This window comes from Lepisosteus oculatus, chromosome 1, assembly GCF_040954835.1.
Source record: "Lepisosteus oculatus isolate fLepOcu1 chromosome 1, fLepOcu1.hap2, whole genome shotgun sequence".
In the NCBI taxonomy this organism is placed as follows: domain Eukaryota; kingdom Metazoa; phylum Chordata; class Actinopteri; order Semionotiformes; family Lepisosteidae; genus Lepisosteus; species Lepisosteus oculatus.
This window is the reverse complement of record NC_090696.1, coordinates 5,847,887-5,868,020: the sequence shown is the minus strand read 5'-3', so window position 1 is coordinate 5,868,020 and position 20,134 is coordinate 5,847,887.

Here is a 20,134-nt window from a genome sequence, read left to right as displayed (position 1 = left end):
ATCTGGAACAGGGACTGGGACAGGGAACCAGGAAGATAAAAACAGGATAACGAGGCTAGATGCTCCAAGCCCCCGACCCAGATGGCCAGGACGCCGTGATGAAGCCTTTGCCGTCGGGTCTCTCCTAGAGCCGCTGGTAGGTGGGCTTCCGGGAGTCCATCTCCCAATGCTGTGCCAGGAATAGCGGAAGCCCAAGACTTCAATAATGAGACAAACAGGGGGCAGCTGCGCATAATCAACTAAAATATGAAAGGGCCGGAGCGCCTTTAAGAGGAGGGATGACAATCGTGACACAGTATCTAAACTGTGATAGATTACAGTTTGACCTCCTCCTGCGCTTCTATTTAATAATTTAATCATTTGTTGTCAAAGCTTGTGTTTTGCTCAAAAGGCCTCAAGTAAATGCAGTGACTGGTCACTGCGTTAAACGCACTGTCCTGCTTAATTGGCTTGCACACATTTTCATTAGCCCGTGCTTTACTTTGAATGATCTTGGGGAGACTATATGCAAACTCAAATTTCTCTACAGTGTGTCAAAGCCTTTTATATGTTAACTAAATCTCACAAAGCAATAGTAACTTGAACCAATTGCTTCTTTGCTGTAAACTGGGTATTATTTACTAACCAAATTCCTTCATCTGGGGTGGGCAGCTTGGGGTGACAAAAATATTAATTCTTAACATTTGTTCCCAGTAACAAGTGTGTAGCTCAAGTCTGAGTTGCATACATTCAAATCACAAATTTCTGCCTGAGAACATGAAACATATATGAAGATTGCAGATATTTACACATCATCATAGCGCAACTGGGAACAGCATATACAGTAACTAATTTACTAAGGTTTTAAAACAGACATGCAGCCTCACATAGTGAAGTTTCCTTCTATATCGCATTTTCTTGCAATTAAAATAATCATGGAAACTAATCTAAACATTTACAATGCTAAAGGCTTACCCATCTTTACAAAACAATTTTATTTTTTTATTATTTCAAATGATACCTGATATGGGTATAATTCTGCATTTGTATTCATATTACAGATGCATATAAATGGGCAGCACAGAAGCACAATGGTGGGATCCAGTATTCGATGCTGGATCTAGGGTGCTGCCTGTGTGGAGTTTTAACATCTTCCCCGTGTTCAGGGGGGGGTTACTCAGGGTGCTCTAGTTTCCTCCCACCGTTTAAAGACGTACAGCTAGTGAATCGGGTCTTGGGAACTGAGCCCTGGTTTGAGTGGGTGTGAGTCTGTGTCTGTGTGCCCTGCGATGGACTGGCATCGCACCTGGGGTGTATCCTGCCTTGCACCTGCGGCTTGCGTGATAGGCTTCACCTCCCTCGCAACCCGGAATTTGGTGAGGCAGTAAGGAAATGGATGGATGGCTGTACTGTATATACACATATAAAATGCGCAGGATAATACATGGCTATAGTTATAGGTTTCTCCTAAAATACTGAAACCATGTGAGTCTTGAGTCATTTGTGATGGGTGAGAAATACTGGGAATAGGATAGCTACCACTTACTCTTAAAAATCATACAAGCTTTCTAAAATTAGATGGTTATGTGGAAAACACTGAATTTCAGTTTTATTGCTTTCTGTTTGAAACAAAGATTTACGTTTTACAAATCCACCCTCATTGACTAATATGATCTCATAAGCCACTAATTGGAAGCATGCATTGATCGTTCAGTTTAGTAAATACTGTGGATGTTCTGTCTTGCTTGCCTGTTAACAATCAGTCCTGTGAAGTTTGAAGGAGAATTCCAAGCAGCCATTGTGAGGTCTAAATAAATCAGGCTTTAGTGTTTTATACTGATTTATTTCTTTTTAACTAAAGGTTTAAGAATAGTCTGTCATCAGAAGAAATCAGCTCTATGAAAAAGAAATAAAAAAAACACTTTTGAAATTTGTAACAAGGGAAAAAAAATGCTTTAATTTGTTCATACCAGATGATATACATATTTATGAATAGGTGAGAAAAGGGTGTTGAAAATGAAAAGACAGATAAAAAATAATTAGCCATGGACAAAGTATCCTAGAGGTAAATTGCTGAGTCTTTGATAGGAACAAAACAAGCCATATGTGTTTTTTACATATTTGCCTTTTATTCTTAAGAAAAATGATAGTATTTTAATGGATTGGGGTTCTAGGGCTTGTGCCCTTGCCACTCCTGCCCTAGTTTGTTCCTCACTGCATGGGCATAAACCCAGGTCTCCAGTGTCACTTGACAGGGGTCTTGCTGGCTGAGCTAAAGAAGACCTGCCTCAGCCTGGCTGGCCAAGACCCCTGTTATGCGCAGGGGCATATCATTACAGTATTTTTTAAAAAAGTAAGCTAAAAATGTACGATCTCTTTAAAATGCAATGTACATTAGTTCATTTTGTCAGCTGATACAGCCAATTCTGTGTTTTAAGTCTCAGCTCTTACTAGCAAGCACACATAGGGAAAACGAGGAAGTGCTGGTAGAGTCAAGGCAGTTATGGTCGGCTCATCCCAGCCCTTCTGTTGGGGTGCACAGCAACGCCACCACATGGAAAATCCCAGCCATTGTTAGACAGTCACATGATCTGGGTTCGAACAGGCAATGCTCGAATCGCCTGTGCTCCAATGGGCACCTTAATTGCTTCAGCCATCTGGTGTGGCCACACTCTAAAGTCTCTGATAATTTCAGATACAAGTATTCAAAATCGGCAAACTCAGCCCAGCAGAGTTCTTCCCAAAGACCAGAGGACACCAGTGGAAGCTGTGTGGACGTGAATTTAAAAGAATCTAAACCTGAGGACAGGAGGCACTTCTTTACCCAATGATAAAATAAATTGAGAACAATTCATTATTATTACAATTCCCTTTTCTGGACTCTCCACTCAAAGCGCTGTACAGGTCATGGGGACCCCCCTCCACCACCACCTATGTGTAGCCCCACCTGATGATTATGTGACAGCAGCCCCTACTGTACTCACACTATGCTCACCAGACAGCAGGCTATTACTGGAGAGAACAGACTGATGAAGCCAGTTCATAGATGGGGGTTGTTGGGATGCCATGATTAGTAAGGGCCAATGGGAAATTTGGCCAGGACATACAGTATGGCAATAAACTCCACTACATCTTCAGGAGGAGGAAACCCTGTATGCTATTTTAAACTTAAAAATGTAAAAGCTTAAATGTGTACTATTTTGCTTTTATATTTTGCAGTTCGTTGTTATTAATACCACCTTAATAAAGTAATTGTCTGATTTCTCAGAATATTATTACTGCTTTTTGCTTGATCTTCCAAGGACTGTTGAAATTTGAAGAGCTTGTGTACTGTTTCTGGACATAACTGAATTCTAAAGCAATTGTATTGATGCCTTACATTTTTAAGTAATTTCTACTGAATAGTAAGTGTGTTTCCTTCTGTTACAAAAAGACGTTTAGTAAAATTCATCACATGCTTGGGGAGGATGTCAGGTGAACTTTCTCCTGTTGGCTTGTTGAGTCTGCTGAGCAGAACCAAGAGAATAATCCTGTGGGAATATTGCAAATTGAGTAATGTAATAATGTACAGTACATGTCTGCATACAGTATATTATGGAATTATAGCACACAGTACTTAGAAAATAAATTTGAGAAGAAGGTTAGATTCTTCAGCCTGTGTATGTACTGTTTATACAGTAAGTCTCTCATCATCTCTCTCACTTATAAGTATGATATATATAACCCATCCTACAGTGTCAGCAAAACACCTGCAGCAATTCCCTGGTTCAGTCTTCGCGATACAGAGGGGACCTCTGCAGTATTATGTGTATAACAAGACAAACAGCCACTCTTCTAGAAAGCAATTGCACCTGTTAAAACAATTACAGACAGAGGGAACACTGAAGTACTTCAATCATTTGAAGTCTTGTCTGCAGAAGCAATGCAGCCAAATCACCATGCTTTGGGACTTTGCTATTCAGTGCATTATTGAGGTGTGTTATTTCTGTGAAACCAAATACATGTGATATGTACAGTCAAGTTTATCCACCATGGAGCATGAATACTTTCAATGTTGTTGGAAGTAGCTGAATCATTATATTTTTCTCATTTTTTTTCATGGCTTGTAGTAAGACTTCTTTTATTGGACCTTCTGCTTAAAAGGTATCTGACTGATGATCAGAAATGTATTTAATGTATTTAACTCTTGTGTGTTTCACAAGGCTGCAATATACTGGCATCCCATCCAGGATGTATCCTGTCTTGCTTCCTCTGCTCTCTGGGGTAGGCTCCTGCTCACCCGTGACCCTGTTTCAAATAAAGCGATTAGAAAATGGTCAAATGGAAGGATTCTTCACATGATGCAGAAAGTCTGTTCCTGTTGTCTTTCCTTCTTGACCTTATCAGCAGAGGATGAGTTTGAATATGAGCAATTTCAGCACATGATTTTCAGCACAAAAATCAAACCTAGATTCCGCACATAATTTCAACTATTGTATTTGCAACTGTTTGTAATCACATATAACCTAACATACAGTATATGAAACCCCTACAGTACAACAAGTACAATAAAGTTGCTGAATTGTCCCCCTTTCTAAATTGCCCTCCTTGGGGGTGAATAAAGTATCCTGAATTAAACTGAACGCGTGTGACAACATAAAGTGAGAGTTGCTCATTTTTTAAAATCCATAAGTGCAAATTCATACCAGTAGATATAACACCACAGAAAATAGAGTCTTCCATTTTAATGATGTAATATTCCCTTATTTGGAATTAAGAGCTGACAGAAAAATATGAACACAAAACATTATAGCACTTTTGCTTACATGGCACCATTTTATTCAAGTGCATAACTCTTTGGAAAGAATTCCATTTTTCTCCCACCTTTCAATCCAATACTTTAGTTACTAGACATGCCAAAAAAGCAACAGAGCTGCATAATTACTAGGATAAAATGAAACTTGCTGGGAAGGAATGGGCTGTTTGTTTCCCCTTATGTTATTTTCCAGAAACTGAAGCTCCATGCTTCTTGTGATGGAGGTAGAAAATATCAAGCAGCTGCATCTTTTCAGCAGCATTTGTATTCCTGCTGGAGGAAAATGCATGCATGTGTGCTTTTGCAGTGGGCAATTAATTTCCAAAAACATCAGAAGACAAAATGTTTTATGATGCCCTCCCTCCAAAAGTGCTTGAAAGTCAGAAGCCAGAAAGCAGCTGGTACACTGATTCTATGTCTCTCCACACCTGCTCGTCTGAGCTCTGTCCTGGGGGGAAACCCTTTTCTGATGAGCCTAAAATTAGATCTAATATCCAGAGGTCAAAGGCTACTTGCAAGTTGCTTTGCTGTGAACAGGATATGAAATCCAGGTTAAGAGATCACTGCACTTAATCCTTTGCAAACAACGTCCCCATGGACAGCAACGCCATTCAAAAGACTGTTCTCAGTTTCCCAGCCTAGTGCCTGAAGTCAAATTCTGCCAAGGCTCCCACAGTGGATCTGGGTCTTCATTCTGTGGTCCTGGCTATCACAGGAGGAAAAAAAACCAGGGGCTGAAATTCTGCCATTTCTCCAGGCTGCAGCAAGCTGTGTGGCTCTACTACAGATGGAAAACTCAAGGTCAGTGAAACAATGCGCTTCCAGTCTAATGTGTGTGTGGTCTTTTGCTCATTAATAAAAAAGGACAAGTAAGTGATGAAGTAGTTATGAGACAGGAAGTGACACCCTTCATGATTTTCTTAAGCTGTCAGTAATGTGTTTTCTTACAATTAGCTCTCTTTGTTCAGACATTAAACATCCACTCAACCAATATATATCACTACATATGAGCTAATGCTTCTTTATGCAACACCACCGTCTTCTCCTGATGTTTGTGGCTACCTGGAATTGAGAAAGGTATTTATGTTTTTTCTAACTCTCCTAAAATACAGTTCATTCCCGGTTATTCTCTCTTCAAAACTGTTAAGACATATAAGGCTCTGTGAAAGTTCGGCAGATCGCGGCTCAATAAGATGGATACCTTGGCATCTCTGGCAATAGCTTTTTTTGCCAGAACACATCACACTAGCTGGGGCCTGGCCTCAGAAGTTTAAACAAAAAAACACAAGTTTTTGACATTTGCTTGGCAAAAGCAGAAAACAGTATAGACGAAAAGAGCTCAGCATGGTGTTATAATGGGGTATTAAACACAGTTTATGGAGGTTTAGTGTCTTCTGGTTTTTGGTCAAACCTAAACAGTCAATTAAACAATTTTTAACAGTTAATTATCCTAATTTCTTAAATTATATATATATATAAAACTCATTTTCATCTACTCTTTTATTCTACATTGCTGAAAAACTGGACTTAAGTAAAAGAATAGCTTCTTATAAATCACCTTCAAGCTTGGTTAGAAGTATTAAAAATCATGTTCTTAATTAAATAGGTAGACCAATTATGTAAATAAGACCTCAGGTGGAACAAACACCAGTAGACACCAGGCTCTCCAGGAGTTAACACTCCTGGTTTAGATGGATGACATCAACTTGCTTCTTGCAAATCTAAGTGCAAATGTTATTTGACATATTGGAGCTGAGGCTCTGTGGTTAATTGATGTATATAATTATGCAGAAGACAATCTTTAAACAAGAAACACAATCACACAGACACTGGCTGCTGGATTAATGACTCCATAGTCACAAAAGGAACTGCAAGAATCTGTAAGCCGTAAAAAGAACATGAGTGCAAATCAGTCTGGAAAATGGACGCAATTAGTTACAGAATTGCAGTATTAAAATAAATAAATGATCCAAATTTGTCTCCGTCCTCAGACTTCCATTTTATTTTCTCTTTTGGCAGAAACCATCTCAGAAAACAACTTGCCAAAACTTTTGCAGTCACATAACCATATAAAGCAATTCAACTATCATGAAAACACATAGCTTAGGGTTCGCCTGCCTGTTTTCATTTAGAGGTGTTATTACTGATAAACAACTTAAAAAATATTCCTGCTGAGCAAACCAGAGAGTCGCTACCACAAATGGTGGAGATGGCATGACAGGAACATGCAACTTTTGGAATTTCACATCATCGGCATGACTGAAAAAGTCAGCTTTGACCTCCATTCAAGACTCAAGAATCAAGATTTTCGCACTGATGCTGAGAATGGCCAGGAAAACTTTGATTTATACTGGCTTCTGGTGCACTAATACACCCTAAATTTGAATTTAAAATGTATATTCAAAATAAATTTTACAAATATCAGTAAAGATGTTAGGCTAAGGGAGTTAGTGAGGCTAACTACAGCCTTGCTTGTAGTCCAAGATGTTTTGGTGATGAGGTACGCATAGACACTTTTGTCTTTATGCACGGAGTGCTCCAGTATTCTCTTTTTTATCATTCACATGTGTTGCCTGTTTTTGCAATTACATTTCTAAATCCTGGAACAGCTCATGAAAACTTGACATGGCCTGTTACTCTGTCGCGAGTTTAATCTCGACACCCTGGATTGAAAATACCTGAGCAAGCAGAGGAGACTTCAGTTTCTGGTTCATCCTCTAACCCAGTTAACTGACCCTTGTCTTGACTGCCAATAAGTAAGTGACGAGTAAAGGTTTATTCCATGCTACAAAGAGAAGAAAAGAAGCACAACATTGCAGCTATGAAGCCTTCTTTGGGTGTGAAGGCTCCACAGCTGTGACATTCTATTTTACTTATTCCTTCGCAGCCTACACATGCTGATGCACCTACAGTACCTACTGTATTTGAACTACTGTGCCAATTGGACAGTGGTTTGTTCCTTGATTATTCACACTGTTCCCTTGCCTTCAGGCAGATACATTCTGATACATGGAGGTAATGTAGAGTATAGGTCAGGGGGTCCAATCCTGGTTCTGGAGGCCGAGTTACACAACTGAACCCTTAACTTGACTTGATCCAGAATGACCACTGATGTCATGAATCTGTAAGTCAGGAAGAGACACTGAGCTGCTATTACGTCTCTTACATCTCAACATGTGACAGAACAGCATCACTACTGCATTCTTGCTACACAGTCCTTCTGCCTTGCAATAAACTGCTGCTTCAGGGTGTTGTGTATACAGACTGGCAATTTTCATTGCCAAGAAGAAATAGTTTTTGAATTAGGCATCGGGACACACACACAGAAAGACAGGCACCAGCAGAGGAGGAAATGAAATTGAGCTCCAAAGAAAATGCAAAGAAGCTTAGAAATTAGAGCACCATCCATAGAAAAAGTAGAAAAGGTGACTTCTTCGTTATCTTTTTATTATTATCGGTACATAAAAAGCGTATAAACTCACAAATGAAGGTTCCATTGCATTTTGAATAATAGTCACAAAACAAATTATATTTTAGTATTTACTTATATTCACTGAGATTAGTGACTACGTTTCAAAGAAAGAATGAAAATGCATTTTTTTCTCCTTTAGATACTGTCTGGTTTTGTTTCTGGTTGGATTCTGGTTTTTTAATGCTCTAATTGAACCCATTAGTAGTGATTTTATGAGGTGTTCCACATTCTGGTCTTAGTGTTGATGCAAAATTGAAATCAAATGCTTGAAATGTTTTTAAAACTTATTTACGATTTGTTGTTTTTATTTCACGAGACTTTATCCAAGGGTGTTCATTAGTAGAACAAACGGTACATGCCTTGACCCTTCCAGTTTTTGAGCCTGTATCTTCAAATTTAATTCTTCCTGATTTATACAATTTTTAATCACAAATAACAGAATATTTGTAATATCCACAGCTTTCCAATTCGGGTCTTTGAGAACCTTAGCTAACAATGGTTTTGTTCTATTTTGTGGTCTCATATAATGTAATTTGTTGATGGTATATGTAATCTATGAATGGGACTAATATGATTCCCTAAGAGGCAGAGCCAACTTACAAGAGCTCTGTAGGTGGTGTGGGGTTTGACAAGAGTCACAGGTGACACCTGGGACTTCCTGTGTAATATAGAGACTGCTGTGACTTCCTGTGTGATATAGAGACTGCTGTGACTTCCTGTGTGATAAAGAGACTCCTGTGACTTCCTCTGTGAAACAGTGTTTCTTGTGACTTCCTGTGTGATATAGAGACTCCTGTGACTTCCTGTGTGATATAGAGACTCCTGTGACTTCCTGTGTGAATCAGTGTCTCTTGTGACTTCCTGTGTGAAACAGTGTCTCTTGTGACTTCCTCTGTGATATTGCTACTCCTGAGATGTCCTGTGTGATATAGAGACTGCTCTGACTTCCTGTGTGATATAGAGACTCCTGTAACGTCCTGTGTGAATTAGAGACTCCTGTGACTTCCTGTCTGATATAGAGACTGCTGTGACTTCCTGTGTGATATAGAGACTCCTGTGACTTCCTGTGTGAAACAGTGTCTCTTGTGACTTCCTGTGTGATATTGCTACTCCTGAGATGTCCTGTGTGATATAGAGACTGCTGTGACTTCCTGTGTGATATAGAGACTGCTGTGACTTCCTGTGTAAAACAGTGACTCTTTTGACTCCCTGTGTGATATAGAAACTATACATTTAGAGTTACTGCATTTTTTAATTACTTAAATGACAAAACGTTTTATATAAAATGTACAATGTACTCTCAAACCCAAAGATTTCTTGCAGCCCCATTTATAACATACAATACAAAAAATACTGTTTAAAAAATCAAGAGTTTATCCACAGGACAAACATACTATATGATAGCATAATTAAAAAATAACAAACAACAAAAGAAATCCAGTGTATTAAAGAGGACTTTATTTTCACAAGTGAAAACCTGTCTCACATCAAATAATGCAAGATACATTAATGTCACTGTATATCTTTGAAATGTATATTTTCTTTCAGGAAGTGTCAGGGGAGAGAGTCCTATGTTCATTCTTCATGGATAACATCAAAAGTGATTTTACATTTTAAGGGGCTTAAGACTATGAAAATTATTTATTTCAAAAGTCACATGTAAGCCAAATGATAAATTATTTATGAACAAAAAACAGCACATAACAAATGATGGACAGCCCTAGTATAAAAGTTAGCTAGGTACTTTACCTTTTGTCACTAATATATATCTAAAGCCTGCCCTATATGGTTCAGTAATATGGTGTGTGTTAGACATGTATTAGTCCTATATTGCCACCCGACAAGCTTGTTTGTGAAATATACCTTGATTGAGGTGCATGGGAGAAGATAATAATGTTTCTGCCAACATCATTTCTGCTTTGAAATGAAAGGAGCGAATGCAAATTCTAAAATAATAATAATTTGCAAATCTACTGTATGTTTTCAATTAAGAGACTGTGAGACAAACCATGGAAAAATATTATTCAATGCGTTTATTAATTAAAATCATGAAAGACCACAGAAAGCCCAAAACCACATTAAAGCTCAACTAATTCAATCAATGAAACAATGGCCTGACCTAAAAACCTTGCAGGGAACATGCAAAAGATTTCATTGAAAAGGCCAGAAATAAGCAGATGCAAACTTTGGCAAAGAATTACAGTGAAAGGCATGTCCTTAAAGCACAATAAATAGTGCATGTAAACCAGAAATACCCTAGACAGTGCCAAGGCCAGAACCCACCAAATTTAACACTGACTCTTGGTGCCACACGAGGAGCACCTACCCCCCAGCTGGGGGAGAAGGAGCTGGGCAGTATTGCACCTCTGAGAGTAATGGAAGGGGCACCAATGGGGGCACATTTTGGGGAGGCAGTCTAGTTTTAGGGTGGATAGCTACCACCCCTCACCTCCCCTTGGTGTCACCTCTGACCCCGAGTCACATGTTGTTCCGAACAGGTAATAGTGAGTTAATTTATGAAATGACATTTTGCTCGTGGCACAGAATCCAAACAGGCTTATGAGATCATAAGTCATTGTGTATTTTAGTTTGCCAGGAATACAGAAACCCCTGTTTTTCATCACTACCGATCATGGTTACTTTGTTGAACTATTTTTTTGTAGTTTGTAAGAAGACAAATCTCCCTTTTTACAGGGATCATATAATAGTTGAAAGTGCTGAGACAAGAACACTTGGAAATGCCCATGTCTAGTCTAGGTGACTAAAAACAAGAACTAATTTGCATTGTGTCTGATATATAAGGGGTGACAGAAAGAAAATAGATTTGAAAATACAGGGCAATATTGGTTGACAATGGCCTCTTTTGGAAGACTTATTACCTCACGAGCTACCAAGTGAGACTTATGATCCGTTTGCCCTGTTTAACCAAGCATCTCATTCCAAGAGTTTCTTACTTTTCAAAACTTTCTGGGGAAAAAAAAAGGAACCAGGAGAAAAAAAAGAGGCAATAAACCACGCAAAGCCTTTTATAATTTCATTAAGTAGCGGAGGCAAAACATCAGAGGGCCAGCCCAGGAAAGCCTCGGCTCTGATTGTTTTTTCAGATGTTCCCTGGCTGGTCTTCCCTTGGTAGCAGTGACAGCACCACCATGAGGTTGGCTGTGGCTGCTCTTGGCGAGGCTCAGAGGCGTCAGCTCCATTCCTCTTGGGACGTCCTGGCACTCAGTCATACCCACAATGCTGCAGCCAGATAATTAAAAACAATTGAGCTTCACAGCGGCATGAGACTTTCTGGTGCGCACCGCCCCTCCTGAAACAATCACACGTGCAGCACATGTAACATGCCTCCCTTTCATGACACTGAACTTTTAACATTGGGGAAGGAAAACTAGATCAGACACCCAATCAAGTCAAAGATGACTGTTTGTCCTCAGATGTGTTAAACTCTGTGAAAAGACCACCTTTGAACGGGAAAAAAAGGAAAGGCCCCCTTAAGTCTGATAGCAGAGTTGTGCCACATTTTACCCATTATGTCCCTGGTCTTCCATTTTGTCCTTTTTTGCCTTATGTGTAGGTTTAATTGCTTTGAGACGACTTCAGTAAACAAAAAACTACTGTCTTGCCAAATGCAACAAATTGAAGGCAATTTACAAAGCTTGTAGCTTCGACACTGATCCCTGGTTTTTGCTGGTTAAAGGAGTACAGTTAAGTGCATGCTGGGGTGACAATCCACTGCGATGCATCACGGTTTAATTTAAGCTTTTTGATTACTTTTTCCTGTACATCCCTCCTTTTTCTAACCTCTTCATCCAGTACAGAGTTGGTGGGGGACACTGCAAGCAACGGGCGTCAGTGGGATACACTGTGGACAGGACACTAGACCCTCGCAGGGCACACACCGACACGCACACACCTGGGCCAGCTCTTCCCAGAAGCCAGTGAACCTACAAGTATGTCTTTGGACTGTGGGGGAAAGCTGAAGCACTCAGAGGAAGCCCATATGAACACAGGGAGAACATACAAACTCCACACACATATCACCCCAGGGATTGAACCCAGGGCCCCAGCACTGCCCTCCCATTCTTCTGTTGTGTTACACAGTTATCACCTCCTCAGGCATCTTTAGAGATCTAAGATTGGACTATTAATTAATCTCAGTGTTGGGTGTCTTGGGATCTCATGGTATGTCTTCACATTCAATAGAAAGAGAATCACAAAGGGGATCTAAACTATATAATTAGCCAGCCTTTGCCAACATGTGTTGTCTGTTAAATTGGACCGATATATCTCACTTTCAATAAGCATGAGCTTTTTTCACTACGATTAACCCCCAGTTAGAGCATTTACTTACACGCAATGTGAAAGAAATTAAACTGCATGCGGCACTGATGCAAAACTTTACATATCCTCCCTGAAACTATGTAACACCCTCAACAAAAGAGAATCAGACAGCCCCATAACACAGAGTGACAGGACAGGCACGCCAGCCAGTCAAGTCTCGATTTTTTTAATGAATATTTGCTTACAGTATATCCCCAATGGAATGTATCCAATATATGTCTGTGATCTTTTCTTTCTTTCTTTTTTAATGAACTACAGCAGAAGAAAGTGCGTAAAGTTAACATACAGCGTATGAAATATTTTCCAATAAAACAGAAGCTCTCCATGGCTGTTAATGTGATCACTTTTTCCTTCATCATCTGCCACTTCCACAGTGCAGCGGTCCACATCAAGCTCTGCACAATAGGAGACTTTGACAATTGAATTGTCATTCTGGACAGGCCTGAGGGGCGAAAGTGTATCTAAATAGTGATCTCTTCAGGACCAGCACGGCAACTAAACCAGACCAAAGTCCCATGTGTAGGGAGCTAGGATTCAGCCCGATGCAGACAGACAATTGCAGAGCTCAGTGAGCCAGACAAGCTCAGTTCTTTGAGAGCATAATGTGCTTGGGCTGTGGTCGGCACAAAAAGCAATTATTGCAATATGGTTCCTATTATTCAGGTTTGCTGATTTGGAAATATTTTGAGGGCACGTTATTTCATTTCTAAATTACAGGTCTTGGTTAAAACACGTTCATTAAAAGAAATCAAAATATTCTGTTCGTTTATTCATGTTTTTTTTTCTTTCTGTCCAAAATGTTTTATATACAGTATGGTCTGGACCACGAAAAACAAACAAATGTAAACATCTAGGCATCAGATTAGTGCTGTTCCTTCACTCGCAGAAGTATTTAAGTCAGAAATAAGCGGTCTGTCACTTTCCAGCACAGCACAGAATCATTAAAACAAGAGGCTTATTAATATGGGCAGCACAGAAACCAACACATTGCATTTTCATGGCCCTCAACCACAATTAAACTCTAGTTCAGTGGGAGAGACTTTAACAGCCAAAGCCATTATATTTCAGCCAGTTTGTTGTTTTCCTTAATCATGGCAACAGCCTTGGAATAAAATAAATAGAACTCTTGTTTATTTCAAGAAATTAACTTCTACCCTCTGTTATTGTAAGAAGAAGCCATTGATTGTCAAAAATCACTATTCAATGTGAATCCAAATGTATTTTTTTCAGCGCAATCATGTGATTGGGCCAAGTTTTCTCAAGTGCCTAGAAAGGGTTAAATCCTTGCATGGAAAGAGCCCAGTGAGAACCCTGAAGGAAAAGAAAAAGTATTTAATAGAAATATAGACATCCTCTCCAAAGGATTAATCTCATCTGATGGAAAGTTTAGCAGGCAGCCGGAGGCTCGCCAGAGAACACAGCTCTGAAGAGCTTGCAGAAGGGCCCAGAGCTCATCAGTGAAGAAGCTGAGGACGTGGAGGATGGGGATCTGTGTCCACTACAGGGTGGGCACAGTATTGTACATGGGACACTGCTTTTATGAAAGCACAGGGACTCCAATGCAAGAATAGCTAATGTTCAGCAGGTGTGAACAGCAACAAATATGCTTCTACTCAGATGTCCAGTCCAGTGGGGGACACTTCACCATCTGCTCTTCATGGGACTTTTCCTTTTTCCACACCACTGAATGAGCTGCTTTCCAAGGTTAAAAGAAGGATCTTTTATGTCTGAGAGACATTGTGAGAAGGCACCTTCTTTTACCCAGGTAATAATTCCTTCGCACTAGTGGCCTGATGTGATTAAAAAACTTAAGACATTGCACTTCAGTTGTAGAGAAAAGAAAGTAGGGACGAATTACAGTCACATGGGATTTTGCTTAAAGCTTCACTTGGCCAAGCAAACAGTCCTTCCATAAATAATGTAATGCAGAACTGAGTTCTGTTGAAGCTTCTGTCCTCTCACTCTCCCTGTCACAGAATGTTTCCTTTGAATCAGCAATATTTAAAAAGACACTGCCTATGAGGTCATCTGTACGTTTGGCATGGTTACACAAACCAAGTCATATTTTCTGCAAAGACAGAACTTACCTCATGATAGCCATCTCAGTGCAGTAGTGTTTATTTACAATTTAACACTGCTTACACTAATGATGAAATTAATGGGCATAGCCTGAAGACAATTAATGTCTGTACTCAACAGGGTGTGACTGTTATTTTCAGTAGTCCACACAAATCTTCTCTCAAACAGAGAAGCAGAGTTGTTTATGTTTTAAGGAATATATCACTGTAAAAAAGGCTACGTGAAAATTTGTGATGGTTGAGTTTTAAGTAATGACATGATCTTAAAGTCTGGTCGTTGTTATTAAATGTCAAAAATGCAAAATACATTATGTATTAATGTAATACTGTGTAAATGTATAAATAAACTCCTCCACCTGCAAATCTTGAAAAGTTGTAGATATGGCAGTGGTCTACTCCCTGAGAAATATTGTTCATATACAGTAGACTACAGACTACATATAGAGAACAGAGTAGGGCCCAGGACAGAGGCTGGTGGCACAGTACATCCCAAGTGCATGGACAGCTTGTGAAACAAATCTTAAAGGAAGGTCCCTTGAGTTTTACAATTTATGGTTAAGTACTCCAATCTTGGGCACAGTGGCGCAGTGTTTCTCACTGCTGTCTGGTGGAACTGGGGCCCTGGGTTCAGTTCCTGGGGTGCTGTCTGCTGGAGTTTGAATGACCTCCCAGGTTGGGTGGGTTTCCTCTGGGTGCTCCAGTTTCCTCCTACAGTCCAAAAACACACTGGTAGGTTCATCTGCTTGTATTCAACGTGTAGCATCTGTTCTATTTTTAATGCCCGTCAGTATATATACAGTACAGGAACAAGTATGTCGGAAGAAGGCTCCACAGCCGAAACGTTATGCTTTCCCTCTTCTCTTTCCAGCCTGGAATAAACCTGTCACTTGTTCCTACGCAGCCTGGGCATGCTGATACAGCTACCCACCTTTTTTAATTGCTTTATTTATTGTGCATTTATAGTTTGAGTCTTTTGGCCAGTTTGGCTTGCATTTCTAAATGGGAGTTTGTTTTCAAGTGAGAAATCAGCTGGTTAAACAAAATATTATTATCTTACTATTTTAAAAGTTTGATATTGATTTATCACACATGTGAATGGCTTAGCAGAAACACAGCAGTATTTTAATCTGTTACACTTTCACAGTCAGGAATGAGATGACTACACAGTCATTTTCTTTCAAAAACCTCTTCAAAGTTCAGGGACTTCATATTTGAATGGGTGTTTCAGAAGGCAAGTTGGCAAAAATAAGTAGTAATTAATGAATGTGTTGTGTATAAATCTCAATAAATAGTGAACCAAAAGATCTCAGAAACTCACACCTTAATTGAGATGTAAAAATAACACACCGAATTCTTGTATGAGTTTGAAAGAGCCCACTCTTTCCTGTTGGAATGTTCTTATGGAATTATAAAATTCGAGTTCATCACCTGGTAAGTTTTCCATAGCAAAAAAAAAAACAGCATCCTGGAACTTTTCAGACACTCTGAAATAGCTACTGGATCTTTACAAATCACAGGAGCAATTAACATTGAATGTTCTAAAACATTTCTGACTCAAAATGTATAGTCAACCCACTGTATAAACTTGCATGGACCCACAATGTCTTAACTGTAACAATGAGAAAAGACAACAGAAAGAAAAAGATACCTTTTTTGCAAAATGCTTCCTCTTTAGAATACAGTTTGCTTATTTTTGTGCTGAATAATAATTAAAAACCTCATTGCTTTCAAGTCTGCAGTCTTTTCATGAGATATTTGTCTTAGTAAATAAAATCCAGAATTTGGACTTTAAGTCTCCACAGCTGGAGGTATTCAGTAGCTTGGTAACCAATTCATCGATGAAGCCAAAGCCCTAAATATGCCAACTGTGTATGCATCGCCAATGCAACTTCTCCCACTTCGTAAGTGTGAAGTAAATACATACTCTTTATACCCTGTATCTCTCTTTTCACTGAATACATTATATAAATTGCAGAGACCATTATTAAAGTGGAATTCAATTTATTCCTTTATGATTATAGCCTGGTGCTGTATGAAAATTCCCAAGATGACCATGGTTGTAATTTAGTAATATTGTGCTTAGCTGCCAAACCTAAGGTATTTTTTATGTTTTCCTTGTGCCTATTAAACATTACGATGGAATATGTAGCCATTTGGAAAGTGAATAAAGCTCAGGGAACTTAAGTACATGCATACAGTACAAGTGTGAAATGCCTAGAAAATGAAAGTCATAAAGGTGAGGTCACTTCATTAATCAGGCTGCAGGTTCCCTAAAATATCTACTAAGCTGTTCAATGTAAGTTAATACAGTGCGTACATTTGAGTCTTGTTATAGAATTGCTACAGCACTGATCATATGATAAAAGTCTCTTTGGAAGTAGACAGGGATGATCTGTAATTGAGGAATGACTTCAGCTCCTAGACTTGGGAGCCAAACCCTGACTTAATTCTGCTTACGTCTCATTTTATTTAGTCCTCTCTTTATATTCCTTTCTTCATGTTGGTTTGTGTTTTAAATATTACACACGTGGCTTTCTGTTGTACAGCGCCCTCCAGATGTATTCATGCTGTACCTCTGATGGAACAGGAAAAGTCAATATTCAAATCTGGAAAAAAGAACGGACGTCATTTCAGCAGTGAAACACAAGTCAGAGTCAGGTATCTTCATGGAATCGTTTTTAAATCTGAGAATAGGCGCACCTCTTCACCCAAGGAGATGATGGAGTACGGAATGTAAGGTTATGAAAAAGAGGAGGCCATTGGGCCCGTTTCGCTTGTTTAGTAATTAGTAGCTAAATAATCCACGAAGAATGTCCCCCAGCATTTCTTGAAGGAAGCCAGGGTATAGACTTCAACAGCATAGCTGAATAGCTTGTTCCACTCTCCCAGGTCCTCAATATACTGAATAAAATATACTTAAAGCCTCAGAAAACAAATCCTATATTTGAGATTTCATTTTTCTCCTTACCATGAATTAACAGGAGCGGAAGAAATACAAAAGAACCAAACGTGGTTAAAATAAGTTGCCAGTTCTGGCTCCCTCTGTTCATCCCCATATACCTCCTGAGAAGTCTTGGATCAGCTCTATGGAATAGTTTTGTTTTAATCTGCAAGAATTGTCTGATCAATGTTTTTTTCAGCGTGCACAATGATTTAATCTCTTAACCCATCAACCTATTTTGCTTTATTCAAATACAGGATCACGGGAGAGCCAGGGCCTATCCTGGCAAGCCACAGGTGCAAGGCAGGATACACCCTGGATGGGACGTCAGTCTCATCTCTTAATCATTTTGGTCTGTTTTATAAGCCATCAACACTCTAACCCTTGTATTGAAATAGTTTCTTACAATCGGATCTGAACAGCTGATTTTTCTCAAACGTTTTCTCAAACATGATTTTTAATACATCAATATTCAAATGCAAAAAAAGGGTGATGCGATATAATCCCCCCCCCCCTTGAAAAGAACAACCCAATTTCATGCTAAACCTGTATTTCTTGTTCCTTTTACTTTTACTTATACTCGATAATAAAACAAAAGCTTACCGAGTACCACATGGCGTTGTAAAACATAAGGTCAGACAGAGGTTTAATTTTAATCACACATTTCTGCCCTCCTGTGTATAAATACCTGTTAGCTGCTTACCATTATCTTCTGGCACCCACTGTTTTGGTGTCCTCTGAAACTGACGTTTCTGCCACTTGGCATGCCCTAGTCCCTTCCTTCACAAGGACTGTAGTCGTCTCCTCTTGATCAAGCAGCTCTTCAGCCTCACTCCCTCCATGGAAATAAACTGGTTCCCGGCACCTGCCATGTTGTCCTCTGTTTTCTGTCACGTCTCCTGATGTTCTGATGTTGACAATGCTCCATTGAACCCTAGAGTGACCGTGGCTGTTCCTCTGCCTCTCTCTTGCTCTTGCCCCACTCGTTTCACTCTCCCCTTTCCCCCTTCTTTCCATTTCTTGTCATGCATCCTACCCACTGCACCTAGGCTGCAATCTGTCTTCAATGTTCTACCTCTCCCCTATCCCCAGTTCTCCTCTTTGGTGTTCCCCAGGGGACACCAAGTCTTTGAATCTCACCCCGAGGGTGCATGCTCACAGCGTCAGTCCATACTGGGTCGGGGTTTCTCTTCCTGCCCTGGCTTTCTCCGTCTTTATCCCCCTCTGTTGGCGTCCGAATGGCGCGATGTCTGCCTTCGACCCTTTCCTGCCCCCCAAGCCTCCACCTGTGAACAGGGCTGATATGTCTTCTTCTTCTGGGGTTCATCGTGACATTTTTCCCCACCCATTCAGTTTTGGTAAAATTCAGCAAGTGGTGAGTCACTGCCCCAGCATGCTCCCGAATGTGTTACTTATGCATGGCAACACTGCATCCAGATTATCCTGCTTTGAAGAACCTAATCAAAGTATTAACTGACCAAATCCACAACAATTATTCATGTCTTTGTTTTAAAATGGGTCCTACCTTCTTTGATAAGAAGGTTGAGTGTACATTTTCCAAGGAAACACAATTTAACCTTTTCATTATTAATGAATGATAAATACTTATTTTAACTGGAATATGACAAACATAATGCCTCTGATTCCTGTACACCCTTGGCAGAAGAAGGCCAGAATGAAATGAAATATCAAAACTTAATTGAACTGTTATGCTTTCTTCTTCATTTTAACATCATATTGTGAAATACGACCAGCATTTTCTGTTTTATACATTTGCCCTAGTGTTTATTTACACTGCATTATAATAAAAATCAGTATAATAAATAGAGATTTATAGTAAGTTACTTTGTGTGCTCCCTTGAGATCAAGGTACTGTACAACTGTGTTAAAAAAAATGCAAGTCTTATTCTGCTCACTTCAATGTTACATGATAAAGAAACCAAGTGAAATTGCTACCGTTGTGGCCACTGAGCTCCTAATAAATCAGATACAACATTTACTATGGCAACAAATGTATCTCTATGTAACAACTGTCATGCCTTGAAATCACTGAGCACTTGACAAATTGAGAACAAAATCTAGGCCACAAGAAACATGAAATAATATACCAAGTAAAGCAAGTTTGGAAACTCATCAATGTTTTTTAGAAAATAATGTTTCTAAGTGCAGGTTTTTTCTGCTTACAAAAATCTCAGTGAGTGCCAACTTCAAATTGCTTTTTGATCTCAAATAATGAGCATAATTAATAGATACATAAACCCTTGTGGTAAAGACCCCACACTATAATAATACCTATGACCACTTATATTTAAAAAAAATGCATTCAGTGCTGAGATGTGTCAAAGACCCTTGTTAGCTCAGAGATATTGACATCTTTACTGGTGAAATACTAGAGGTCGGTGTTTACTCTTTCTGACACCTCACCTTCAGACAATGAAGGCTGGGTTTCATCTGCAGACAGGATTAAACAGTGGAGCTACAGTACAGTAGAAAGACAAAAAAATGGTAAACCATGTAGAAGTCTAAAT